Consider the following 13,639-nt stretch of genomic DNA (forward strand, 5'->3'; position numbering starts at 1 on the left):
AGAAGATGCTGTGGGTCAGATCTATGGGGAAGGAGCAGCTGTGGGTCTGATGTGGGTCAGATCTATGGGGCAGGAGCAGCTGTGGGTCTGATGTGGGTCACGTCTATGGGGCAGGAGCTTCTGTGGGGCTGATGTGGGTCAGATCTATGGGGCAGGAAATGATGTGGGGAACATGTTGGTCAGATCTATGGGGAAGAGCTGCTGTTGGTCTGATCAATGGGGCAGGAGCAGCAGTGGGGCAGATTTGGGTAAGATCTATAAGGCAGGAGCGGCTGTGGGGCTGATGTGGGTCAGATCTATGGTGCAGGAGCTGCTGTGGGGCAGATGTGGGTCAGATCTATGGGGCAGGAGCTGCTGTGGCTGATGTGGGTCAGTTCTATGGGGCAGGAGATGCTGTGAGTCAGATGTATGAGGCAGGAGCTGCTGTGGGGCAGATGGGGGTCAGATCTATGGGGCAGGAGATGCTGTGGAGCAGATGTGGGTCAGATCTGAGGGGCAGGAGCTGCTGTGGGGCTGATGTGGGTCAGATCTATAGGGCAGGAGCTGCAGGGGGCTGATGTGGGTCAGATCTATGGGCAGGATCTCCTGTGGGTTGATGTGGGTCAAATCAATGGGGAAGAGCTGCTCTGGGGCACATGTGGGTCTGATCTATGGAGCAGGAGCTGCTGTGGGACAGATTTGAATCAGATCTATAGGGCAGGAGCTGCTGTGGGTCAGATCTATGGGCCAGGAGCTGCTGCGGGGCTGATTTGGGTCAGATCTATGGGTCAGCAGCTGCTTTGGGTCTGATGTGGGTCAGATCTATGGGGCAGGAGCTGCTGTGGGGCTGATGTGGGTCAGATCTATGGGGCAGGAGATGCTGTGGGTCAGATCTATGGGGCAGGAGCTGCTGTAGGGAACATGTGGGTCAGGTCTATGGGGTAGGAGCTGCTGTGGGGCAGATGTGGGTCAGATCTATGGGTCAGCAGCTGCTGTGGGTCTGATGTGGGTCAGATCTATGGGGCAGGAGCTGCTGTAGGGCTGATGTGGGTCAGATCTATGGGGCAGGAGATGCTGTGGGTCAGATCTATGGGGCAGGAGCAGCTGTGGGTCTGATGTGGGTCAGATCTATGGGGCAGGAGCTGCTGTGGGGCTGATGTGGGTCCGATCTATGGGGCAGGAGATGCTGTGGGTCAGATCTATGGGGAAGGAGCAGCTGTGGGTGTGATGTGGGTCAGATCTATGGGGCAGGAGCAGCTGTGGGTCTGATGTGGGTCAGGTCTATGGGGCAGGAGCTTCTGTGGGGCTGATGTGGGTCCGATCTATGGGGCAGGAGATGATGTGGGGAACATGTTGGTCAGATCTATGGGGAAGAGCTGCTGTTGGTCTGATCAATGGGGCAGGAGCAGCAGTGGGGCAGATTTGGGTAAGATCTATAAGGCAGGAGCGGCTTTGGGGCTGATGTGGGTCAGATCTATGGTGCAGGAGCTGCTGTGGGGCAGATGTGGGTCAGATCTATGGGGCAGGAGCTGCTGTGGCTGATGTGGGTCAGTTCTATGGGGCAGGAGATGCTGTGAGTCAGATGTATGAGGCAGGAGCTGCTGTGGGGCAGATGGGGGTCAGATCTATGGGGCAGGAGATGCTGTGGAGCAGATGTGGGTCAGATCTGAGGGGCAGGAGCTGCTGTGGGGCTGATGTGGGTCCGATCTATGGGGCAGAAGATGCTGTGGGTCAGATCTATGGGGAAGGAGCAGCTGTGGGTCTGATGTGGGTCAGATCTATGGGGCAGGAGCAGCTGTGGGTCTGATGTGGGTCACGTCTATGGGGCAGGAGCTTCTGTGGGGCTGATGTGGGTCAGATCTATGGGGCAGGAAATGATGTGGGGAACATGTTGGTCAGATCTATGGGGAAGAGCTGCTGTTGGTCTGATCAATGGGGCAGGAGCAGCAGTGGGGCAGATTTGGGTAAGATCTATAAGGCAGGAGCGGCTGTGGGGCTGATGTGGGTCAGATCTATGGTGCAGGAGCTGCTGTGGGGCAGATGTGGGTCAGATCTATGGGGCAGGAGCTGCTGTGGCTGATGTGGGTCAGTTCTATGGGGCAGGAGATGCTGTGAGTCAGATGTATGAGGCAGGAGCTGCTGTGGGGCAGATGGGGGTCAGATCTATGGGGCAGGAGATGCTGTGGAGCAGATGTGGGTCAGATCTGAGGGGCAGGAGCTGCTGTGGGGCTGATGTGGGTCAGATCTATAGGGCAGGAGCTGCAGGGGGCTGATGTGGGTCAGATCTATGGGCAGGATCTCCTGTGGGTTGATGTGGGTCAAATCAATGGGGAAGAGCTGCTCTGGGGCACATGTGGGTCTGATCTATGGAGCAGGAGCTGCTGTGGGACAGATTTGAATCAGATCTATAGGGCAGGAGCTGCTGTGGGTCAGATCTATGGAGCAGGAGCTGCTGTGGGGCACATGTGAGTTAGATCTATGGGACAGGAGATGGTGTGGGGCAGATTTGGGTCAGATGTATGGGGCAGGAGCTGATGTGGGTCTGATGTTGGTCAGATCTATAGGGCAGGAGCTGCAGTGGGGCTGATGTGGGTCAGATCTATGGGGCAGGATCTCCTGTGTGGCTGATGTGCGTCAAATCAGTGGGGCAGAGCTGCTCTGTGGCACATGCGGGTAAGATCTATGGAGCAGGAGCTGCTGTGGGGCAGATTTGAATCAGATCTATGGGGCAGGAGCTGCTGTGGGTCAGATCTATGGGCAGGAGCTGCTGTGGGGCACATGCGAGTTAGATCTATGGGGCAGGAGATGGTGTGGGGCAGATTTGGGTCAGATGTATGGGTCAGGAGCTGCTGTGTGGCTGATGAGGGTCAGATCTATGGGGCATGGGCTGCTGTGGGTCAGATCTACGGGACTGGAGCTGCAGTGGAGCACATGTGGGTCAGATCTATGGGGTAGAATCTGCTGTGGGGCTGATGGGGGTCATATCTATAAGGCAGGAGCTGCTGTGGGGCTGACGTGGGTCAGATCTATGAGGCAGGAGCTGCTGTGGGGCAGATTTGGGTCAGATCTCGTGGGCAGGAGCTGCTGTGGGGCTGATGTGGGTCAGATCTATGGGGCAGGAGCTGCTGTGGGTCAGATCTATGGGGCAGGAGCTGCTGTGGGGCTGATGTGGGTCAGATCTATGGGGCAGGAGATGCTGTGGGTCAGATCTATGGGGCAGGAGCTGCTGTGGGGAACATGTGGGTCAGGTCTATGGGGCAGGAGCTGCTGTGGGGCAGATGTGGGTCAGATCTATGGGGCAGGAGCTGCTGTGGGGAACATGTCGGTCAGATCTATGGGGAAGAGCTGCTGTTGGTCTGATCAATGGGGCAGGAGCAGCAGTGGGGCAGATTTGGGTAAGATCTATAAGGCAGGAGCGGCTGTGGGGCTGATGTGGGTCAGATCTATGAGGTAGTAGCTGCTGTGGGCACATGTGTGTCAGATCTATTGGGCGAAAGCTGCTGTGGGGCGCAAGTGAGGCAGATCTACGGGGCAGGAGCTGCTGTGTGGCAAATGTGGGTCAGATCTATGGGGCAGGAGCTGCTGTGCGTCAGATCTATGGGGCAGGAACAGATGTGGGCCTGATGTTGTTCAGATTTATGGAGCAGGAGCTGCTGTGTTGCAGATGTGGGTCAGATCTATGGTGCAGGAGCTGCTGTGGGGCAGATGTAGGGCATATCTATGGGGCAGGAGCTGCTGTGAGGCTGATGGGTGTTAGATCTATGGGGAGGAGCTGCTGTGGTGCAGATGTGGGTCAGAGCTATGGGGCAGGAGCTTCTGTGGGGCAGAAGTGGGTAAGATCTATGGGGTAGGAGATGGTGTGTGGCAGATGTGGGTCAGATCTATGGTGTAGGAGCTGCTGTGGGGCTGATGTGGGTCAGATCTATGGGGCAGGAGCTGCTGTGGTTAAGATCTATTTGGCAGGATCTGCTGTGGGGCAGATTTGGGTCAGATCTATGGGGCAGGAGCAGCAGTGGGGTAGATGTGGTCAGATCTATGGGTCAGGAGCTGCAGTGGAGATGATGTAGGTCAGATCTATGGGGCAGGAGCTGCTGTGGGGCTGCTGTGGGTCAGATCAATGGGGCTGAAGCTGCTGTGGGTCATATCTATTGGGCAGCAGCTGCTTTACATATGATGTGTGTCAGATCTATGGGGCAGGAGCTGCTGTGGGGCTGATATGGGTTAGATCTATGGGGCAGGAGCTGCAGTGGGGCTGATGGGGGTCAGATCTATGGGGCAGGAGTTACTGTGGGGCTGATGTGGGTCAAATCAATGGGGCAGAGCTTCTCTAGGGCACATGTGGGTCTGATCTATGGAGCAGGAGCTGATGTAGGGAAGATTTGGGTCTGATCTATGGGTTAGGAACTGCTGTGGTTCAGATCTATGGGCAGGAGCTGCTGTGGGGCACATGTGGGTCAGATCTATGGGTTAGGTGCTGCTTTGGGGAAAATGTGGGTCAGATCTATGGGGCAGGAGCTGCTGTGGGTCAGATTTGGGTCAGATCTATGAGGCAGGAGCTGCTGTGGGGCTGCTGTGGGTCAGATTTATCAGTCAGGAGCTGCTGTGTGGCTGATGTGTGTCAGATCTATGGGGCAGGAGCTGCTGCGGGGCTGATTTGGGTCAGATCTATGGGTCAGCAGCTGCTGTGGGTCTGATGTGGGTCAGATCTATGGGGCAGGAGCTGCTGTGGGGCAGATGTGGGTCAGATCTATGGGGCAGGAGCTGCTGTGGGGCTGATGTGGGTCAGATCTATGGAGCGGGAGATGCTATGGGGCTGATGAGGGTCAGATCTATAGGGCAGGAGCTGCAGTGGGGCTGATGTGGGTCAGATCTATGGTGCAGGATCTCCTGTGGGGCTGATGTGCGTCAAATCAATGGGGCAGAGCTGCTCTGGGGTACATGTGGGTCAGATCTATGGAGCAGGAGCTGCTGTGGGGCAGATTTGAATCAGATCTATAGGGCAGGAGCTGCTGTGGGTCAGATCTATGGGCAGGAGCTGCTGTGGGGCACATGTGAGTTAGATCTATGGGGCAGGAGATGGTGTGGGGCAGATTTGGGTCAGATGTATGGGTCAGGAGCTGCTGTGTGGCTGATATTGGTCAGATCTATGGGGCATGGGCTGCTGTGGGTCAGATCTACGGGACTGGAGCTGCAGTGGAGCACATGTGGGTCAGATCTATGGGGTAGAAGCTGCTGTGGGGCTGACGTGGGTCATATCTATAAGGCAGGAGCTGCTGTGGGGCTGACTTGGGTCAGATCTATGAGGCAGGAGCTGCTGTGGGGCTGATGTGGGTCAGATCTATGGGGCAGGAGCTGCTGTGGGGCATATGTGGGTCAGATCTATATGGCAGGAGCTGCTGTGGGGCACATGTAGGTCAGACCTATGGGGCAGGAGCTGCAGAGGGGATGATGTAGGTTAGATCTATGGGGCAGGAGTTGCTGTGGGGTAGATGAGGGACTTATCTATGGTGCAAAATCTGCTGTTGGACTGATGTCGGTCAGATCTATGAGTTTGGAGCTGCTGTGGGGCACATGTGGGTCTGATCTATGGTGCAGGATCTCCTGTGGGGCTGATGTGCGTCAAATCAATGGGGCAGAGCTGCTCTGGGGTACATGTGGGTCAGATCTATGGAGCAGGAGCTGCTGTGGGTCTGATGTGGGTCAGATCTATGGGGCAGGAGCTGCTGTGGGGCTGATGTGGGTCAGATCTATGGGGCAGGAGATGCTGTGGGGCTGATGTGGGTCAGATCTATGGGGCAGGAGCTGCTGTGGGTCTGATGTGGGTCAGATCTATGTGGCAGGAGCTGCTGTGGGGCTGATGTGGGTCAGATCTATGGGGCAGGAGATGCTGTGGGTCAGATCTATGGGGCAGGAGCTGCTGTGGGGTAAATGTGGGTCAGGTCTATGGGGCAGGAGCAGCTGTGGGGCAGATGTGGGTCAGATCTATGGGTCAGCAGCTGCTGTGGGTCTGATGTGGGTCAGATCTATGGGGCAGGAGCTGCTGTGGGTCAGATCTATGGGGAAGAGCTGCTGTTGGTCTGATCAATGGGGCAGGAGCAGCTGTGGGTCTGATGTGGGTCAGATCTATGGGGCAGGAGCTGCTGTGGGGCTGATGTGGGTCCGATCTATGGGGCAGGAGATGCTGTGGGTCAGATCTATGGGGAAGAGCTGCTGTTGGTCTGATCAATGGGGCAGCAGCAGCAGTGGTGCAGATTTGGTTAAGATCTATAAGGCAGGAGCGGCTGTGGGGCTGATGTGGGTCAGATCTATGGTGCAGGAGCTGCTGTGGCTGATGTGGGTCAGTTCTATGGGGCAGGAGATGCTGTGAGTCAGATGTATGAGGCAGGAGCTGCTGTGGGGCAGATGGGGGTCAGATCTATGGGGCAGGAGATGCTGTGGAGCAGATGTGGGTCAGATCTGAGGGGCAGGAGCTGCTGTGGGGCTGATGTGGGTCAGATCTATGGGCAGGATCTCCTGTGGGTTGATGTGGGTCAAATCAATGGGGCAGAGCTGCTCTGGGGCACATGTGGGTGTGATCTATGGAGCAGGAGCTGCTGTGGGACAGATTTGAATCAGATCTATAGGGCAGGAGCTGCTGTGGGTCAGATCTATGGTGTAGGAGCTGCTGTGGGGCACATGTGAGTTAGATCTATGGGACAGGAGATGTTGTGGGGCAGATTTGGGTCAGATGTATGGGGCAGGAGCTGATGTGGGGCTGATGTTGGTCAGATCTATAGGGCAGGAGCTGCAGTGGGGCTGATGTGGGTCAGATCTATGGGGCAGGATCTCCTGTGGGGCTGATGTGGGTCAGATCTATATGGCAGGAGCTGCTGTGGGGCACATGTGAGTTAGATCTGTGGGGCAGGAGATGGTGTGGGGCAGATTTGGGTCAGATGTATGGGTCAGGAGCTGCTGTGTGATTGATGAGGGTCAGATCTATGGGGCATGGGCTTCTGTGGTTCAGATCTACGGGACTGGAGCTGCAGTGGAGTACATGTGGGTAAGATCTATGGGGTAGAAGCTGCTGTGGGGCTGATGGGGGTCATATCTATAAGGCAGGAGCTGCTGTGGGGCTGACGTGGGTCAGATCTATGAGGCAGGAGCTGCTGTGGGGCAGATTTGGGTCAGATCTATGCGGCAGGAGCTGCTGTGGGGTTGATGTGAGTCAGATCTATGGGGCAGGAGCTGCTGTGGGTCAGATCTATGGGGCAGGAGCTGCTGTGGGGAACATGTGGGTCAGGTCTATGGGGCAGGAGCTTCTGTGGGGCTGATGTGGGTCAGATCTATGGGGCAGGAGATGATGTGGGGAACATGTTGGTCAGATCTATGGGGAAGAGCTGCTGTTGGTCTGATCAATGGGGCAGGAGCAGCAGTGGGGCAGATTTGGGTAAGATCTATAAGGCAGGAGCGGCTGTGGGGCTGATGTGGGTCAGATCTATGAGGTAGTAGCTGCTGTGGGCACATGTGTGTCAGATCTATTGGGCGAAAGCTGCTGTGGGGCGCAAGTGAGGCAGATCTACGGGGCAGGAGCTGCTGTGTGGCAAATGTGGGTCAGATCTATGGGGCAGGAGCTGCTGTGGGTCAGATCTATGGGGCAGGAACAGATGTGGGCCTGATGTTGTTCAGATTTATGGAGAAGGAGCTGCTGTGTTGCAGATGTGGGTCAGATCTATGGTGCAGGAGCTGCTGTGGGGCAGATGTAGGGCATATCTATGGGGCAGGAGCTGCTGTGAGGCTGATGGGTGTTAGATCTATGGGGAGGAGCTGCTGTGGTGCAGATGTGGGTCAGAGCTATGGGGCAGGAGCTTCTGTGGGGCAGAAGTGGGTAAGATCTATGGGGTAGGAGATGGTGTGTGGCAGATGTGGGTCAGATCTATGGTGTAGGAGCTGCTGTGGGGCTGATGTGGGTCAGATCTATGGGGCAGGAGCTGCTGTGGTTAAGATCTATTTGGCAGGATCTGCTGTGGGGCAGATTTGGGTCAGATCTATGGGGCAGGAGCAGCAGTGGGGTAGATGTGGTCAGATCTATGGGTCAGGAGCTGCAGTGGAGATGATGTAGATCAGATCTATGGGGCAGGAGCTGCTGTGGGGCTGCTGTGGGTCAGATCAATGGGGCTGAAGCTGCTGTGGGTCATATCTATTGGGCAGCAGCTGCTTTACATATGATGTGTGTCAGATCTATGGGGCAGGAGCTGCTGTGGGGCTGATATGGGTTAGATCTATGGGGCAGGAGCTGCAGTGGGGCTGATGGGGGTCAGATCTATGGGGCAGGAGTTACTGTAGGGCTGATGTGGGTCAAATCAATGGGGCAGAGCTTCTCTGGGGCACATGTGGGTCTGATCTATGGAGCAGGAGCTGATGTAGGGAAGATTTGGGTCTGATCTATGGGTTAGGAACTGCTGTGGTTCAGATCTATGGGCAGGAGCTGCTGTGGGGCACATGTGGGTCAGATCTATGGGTTAGGTGCTGCTTTGGGGAAAATGTGGGTCAGATCTATGGGGCAGGAGCTGCTGTGGGTCAGATTTGGGTCAGATCTATGGGGCAGGAGCTGCTGTGGGGCTGCTGTGGGTCAGATTTATCAGTCAGGAGCTGCTGTGTGGCTGATGTGTGTCAGATCTATGGGGCAGGAGCTGCTGCGGGGCTGATTTGGGTCAGATCTATGGGTCAGCAGCTGCTGTGGGTCTGATGTGGGTCAGATCTATGGGGCAGGAGCTGCTGTGGGGCAGATGTGGGTCAGATCTATGGGGCAGGAGCTGCTGTGGGGCTGATGTTGGTCAGATCTATGGAGCGGGAGATGCTATGGGGCTGATGAGGGTCAGATCTATAGGGCAGGAGCTGCAGTGGGGCTGATGTGGGTCAGATCTATGGTGCAGGATCTCCTGTGGGGCTGATGTGCGTCAAATCAATGGGGCAGAGCTGCTCTGGGGTACATGTGGGTCAGATCTATGGAGCAGGAGCTGCTGTGGGGCAGATTTGAATCAGATCTATAGGGCAGGAGCTGCTGTGGGTCAGATCTATGGGCAGGAGCTGCTGTGGGGCACATGTGAGTTAGATCTATGGGGCAGGAGATGGTGTGGGGCAGATTTGGGTCAGATGTATGGGTCAGGAGCTGCTGTGTGGCTGATATTGGTCAGATCTATGGGGCATGGGCTGCTGTGGGTCAGATCTACGGGACTGGAGCTGCAGTGGAGCACATGTGGGTCAGATCTATGGGGTAGAAGCTGCTGTGGGGCTGACGTGGGTCATATCTATAAGGCAGGAGCTGCTGTGGGGCTGACTTGGGTCAGATCTATGAGGCAGGAGCTGCTGTGGGGCTGATGTGGGTCAGATCTATGGGGCAGGAGCTGCTGTGGGGCATATGTGGGTCAGATCTATATGGCAGGAGCTGCTGTGGGGCACATGTAGGTCAGACCTATGGGGCAGGAGCTGCAGAGGGGATGATGTAGGTTAGATCTATGGGGCAGGAGTTGCTGTGGGGCAGATGAGGGACATATCTATGGTGCAAAATCTGCTGTTGGACTGATGTCGGTCAGATCTATGAGTTTGGAGCTGCTGTGGGGCACATGTGGGTCAGATCTATGGGCCAGGAGCTGCTGCGGGGCTGATTTGGGTCAGATCTATGGGTCAGCAGCTGCTGTGGGTCTGATGTGGGTCAGATCTATGGGGCAGGAGCTGCTATGGGGCTGATGTGGGTCAGATCTATGGGGCAGGAGATGCTGTGGGTCAGATCTATGGGGCAGGAGCTGCTGTGGGGAACATGTGGGTCAGGTCTATGGGGCAGGAGCTGCTGTGGGGCAGATGTGGGTCAGATCTATGGGTCAGGAGCTGCTGTGGGTTTGATGTGGGTCAGATCTATGGGGCAGGAGCTGCAGTGGGGCAGATGTGGGTCAGATCTATGGGCAGGAGCTGCTGTGGGGCACATGTGGGTCAGATCTATGGGGCAGGAGCTGCTGTGGGGCTGATGTGGGTCAGATCTATAAGGCAGGAGATGCTGTGGGGCTGATGTGGGTCAGATCTATGGGGCAGGAGCTGCTGTGGGTCTGATGTGGGTCAGATCTATGTGGCAGGAGCTGCTGTGGGGCTGATGTGGGTCAGATCTATGGGGCAGGAGATGCTGTGGGTCAGATGTATGGGGCAGGAGCTGCTGTGGGGAAAATGTGGGTCAGGTCTATGGGGCAGGAGCTGCTGTGGGGCAGATGTGGGTCAGATCTATGGGGCAGGAGCTGCTGTGGGTCTGATGTGGGTCAGATCTATGGGGCAGGAGCTGCTGTGGGTCTGATGTGGGTCAGATCTATGGGGCAGGAGATGCTGTGGGTCAGATCTATGGGGAAGAGCTGCTGTTGGTCTGATCAATGGGGCAGGAGCTGCTGTGGGGAACATGTGAGTCAGGTCTATGGGGCAGGAGCTGCTGTGGGGCAGATGTGGCTCAGATCTATGGGGCAGGAGCTGCTGTGGGGAACATGTTGGTCAGATCTATGGGGAAGAGCTGCTGTTGGTCTGATCAATGGGGCAGGAGCAGCAGTGGTGCAGATTTGGGTAAGATCTATAAGGCAGGAGCGGCTGTGGGGCTGATGTGGGTCAGATCTATGGTGCAGGAGCTGCTGTGGGGCAGATGTGGGTCAGATCTATGGGGCAGGAGCTGCTGTGGCTGATGTGGGTCAGTTCTATGGGGCAGGAGATGCTGTGAGTCAGATGTATGAGGCAGGAGCTGCTGTGGGGCAGATGGGGGTCAGATCTATGGGGCAGGAGATGCTGTGGAGCAGATGTGGGTCAGATCTGAGGGGCAGGAGCTGCTGTGGGGCTGATGTGGGTCAGATCTATGGGCAGGATCTCCTGTGGGTTGATGTGGGTCAAATCAATGGGGCAGAGCTGCTCTGGGGCACATGTGGGTGTGATCTATGGAGCAGGAGCTGCTGTGGGACAGATTTGAATCAGATCTATAGGGCAGGAGCTGCTGTGGGTCAGATCTATGGTGTAGGAGCTGCTGTGGGGCACATGTGAGTTAGATCTATGGGACAGGAGATGTTGTGGGGCAGATTTGGGTCAGATGTATGGGGCAGGAGCTGATGTGGGGTTGATGTTGGTCAGATCTATAGGGCAGGAGCTGCAGTGGGGCTGATGTGGGTCAGATCTATGGGGCAGGATCTCCTGTGGGGCTGATGTGGGTCAGATCTATATGGCAGGAGCTGCTGTGGGGCACATGTGAGTTAGATCTATGGGGCAGGAGATGGTGTGGGGCAGATTTGGGTCAGATGTATGGGTCAGGAGCTGCTGTGTGGCTGATGTGGGTCAGATATATGGGGCATGGGCTGCTGTGGTTCAGATCTACGGGACTGGAGCTGCAGTGGAGCACATGTGGGTCAGATCTATGGGGTAGAAGCTGCTGTGGGGCTGATGGGGGTCATATCTATAAGGCAGGAGCTGCTGTGGGGCTGACGTGGGTCAGATCTATGAGGCAGGAGCTGCTGTGGGGCAGATTTGGGTCAGATCTATGGGGCAGGAGCTGCTGTGGGGTTGATGTGAGTCAAATCTATGGGGCAGGAGCTGCTGTGGGTCAGATCTATGGGGCAGGAGCTGCTGTGGGGAACATGTGGGTCAGGTCTATGGGGTAGGAGCTTCTGTGGGGCTGATGTGGGTCAGATCTATGGGGCAGGAGATGATGTGGGGAACATGTTGGTCAGATCTATGGGGAAGAGCTGCTGTTGGTCTGATCAATGGGGCAGGAGCAGCAGTGGGGCAGATTTGGGTAAGATCTATAAGGCAGGAGCGGCTGTGGGGCTGATGTGGGTCAGATCTATGAGGTAGCAGCTGCTGTGGGCACATGTGGGTCAGATCTATTGGGCGAAAGCTGCTGTGGGGCGCAAGTGAGGCAGATCTACGGGGCAGGAGCTGCTGTGTGGCAAATGTGGGTCAGATCTATGGGGCAGGAGCTGCTGTGCGTCAGATCTATGGGGCAGGAACAGATGTGGACCTGATGTTGTTCAGATTTATGGAGAAGGAGCTGCTGTGTTGCAGATGTGGGTCAGATCTATGGTGCAGGAGCTGCTGTGGGGCAGATGTAGGGCATATCTATGGGGTAGGAGCTGCTGTGAGGCTGATGGGTGTTAGATCTATGGAGAGGAGCTGCTGTGGTGCAGATGTGGGTCAGAGCTATGGGGCAGGAGCTGCTGTGGGCAGAAGTGGGTAAGATCTATGGTGTAGGAGCTGCTGTGGGGCTGATGTGGGTCAGATCTATGGGGCAGGAGCTGCTGTGGTTAAGATCTATGGGGCAGGATCTGCTGTGGGGCAGATTTGGGTCAGATCTATGGGGCAGGAGCAGCAGTGGGGTAGATGTGGTCAGATCTATGGGTCAGGAGCTGCAGTGGAGATGATGTAGATCAGATCTATGGGGCAGGAGCTGCTGTGGGGCTGCTGTGGGTCAGATCAATGGGGCTGAAGCTGCTGTGGGTCATATCTATTGGGCAGCAGCTTCTTTACATATGATGCGTGTCAGATCTATGGGGCAGGAGCTGCTGTGGGGCTGATATGGGTTAGATCTATGGGCAAGAGCAGCAGTGGGGCTGATGAGGGTCAGATCTATGGGCAGGAGCTACTGTGGGGCTGATTTGGGTCAAATCAATGGGGCAGAGCTGCTCTTGGGTACATGTGGGTCAGATCTATGGAGCAGGAGCTGCTGTGGGGCAGATTTGAATCAGATCTATAGGGCAGGAGCTGCTGTGGGTCAGATCTATGGGCAGGAGCTGCTGTGGGGCAGATGTGAGTTAGATCTATGGGGCAGGAGATGGTGTGGGGCAGATTTGGGTCAGATGTATGGGTCAGGAGCTGCTGTGTGGCTGATGTGGGTCAGATATATGGGGCATGGGCTGCTGTGGGTCAGATCTACGGGACTGGAGCTGCAGTGGAGCACATGTGGGTCAGATCTATGGGGTAGAAGCTGCTGTGGGGCTGATGGGGGTCATATCTATAAGGCAGGAGCTGCTGTGGGGCTGACATGGGTCAGATCTATGAGGCAGGAGCTGCTGTGGGGCAGATGTGGGTCAGATCTATGGGGCAGGAGCTGCTGTGGGTCTGATGTGGGTCAGATCTATGGGGCAGGAGCTGCTGTGGGGCTGATGTGGGTCAGATCTATGGGGCAGGAGATGCTGTGGGTCAGATCTATGGGGCAGGAGCTGCTGTGGGGAACATGTGAGTCAGGTCTATGGGGCAGGAGCTGCTGTGGGGCAGATGTGGCTCAGATCTATGGGGCAGGAGCTGCTGTGGGGAACATGTTGGTCAGATCTATGGGGAAGAGCTGCTGTTGGTCTGATCAATGGGGCAGGAGTAGCAGTGGGGCAGATTTGGGTAAGATCTATAAGGCAGGAGCGGCTGTGGGGCTGATGTGGGTCAGATCTATGAGGTAGTAGCTGCTGTGGGCACATGTGGGTCAGATCTATTGGGCGAAAGCTGCTGTGGGGCGCAAGTGAGGCAGATCTACGGGGCAGGAGCTGCTGTGTGGCAAATGTGGGTCAGATCTATGGGGCAGGAGCTGCTGTGGGTCAGATCTATGGGGCAGGAACAGATGTGGGCCTGATGTTGTTCAGATTTATGGAGCAGGAGCTGCTGTGTTGCAGATGTGGGTCAG

The sequence above is a fragment of the Coturnix japonica genome, chromosome 10 (genome assembly GCF_054131305.1).
Source record: "Coturnix japonica strain WE chromosome 10, WE-NBRP24, whole genome shotgun sequence".
Lineage (NCBI taxonomy): Eukaryota > Metazoa > Chordata > Aves > Galliformes > Phasianidae > Coturnix > Coturnix japonica.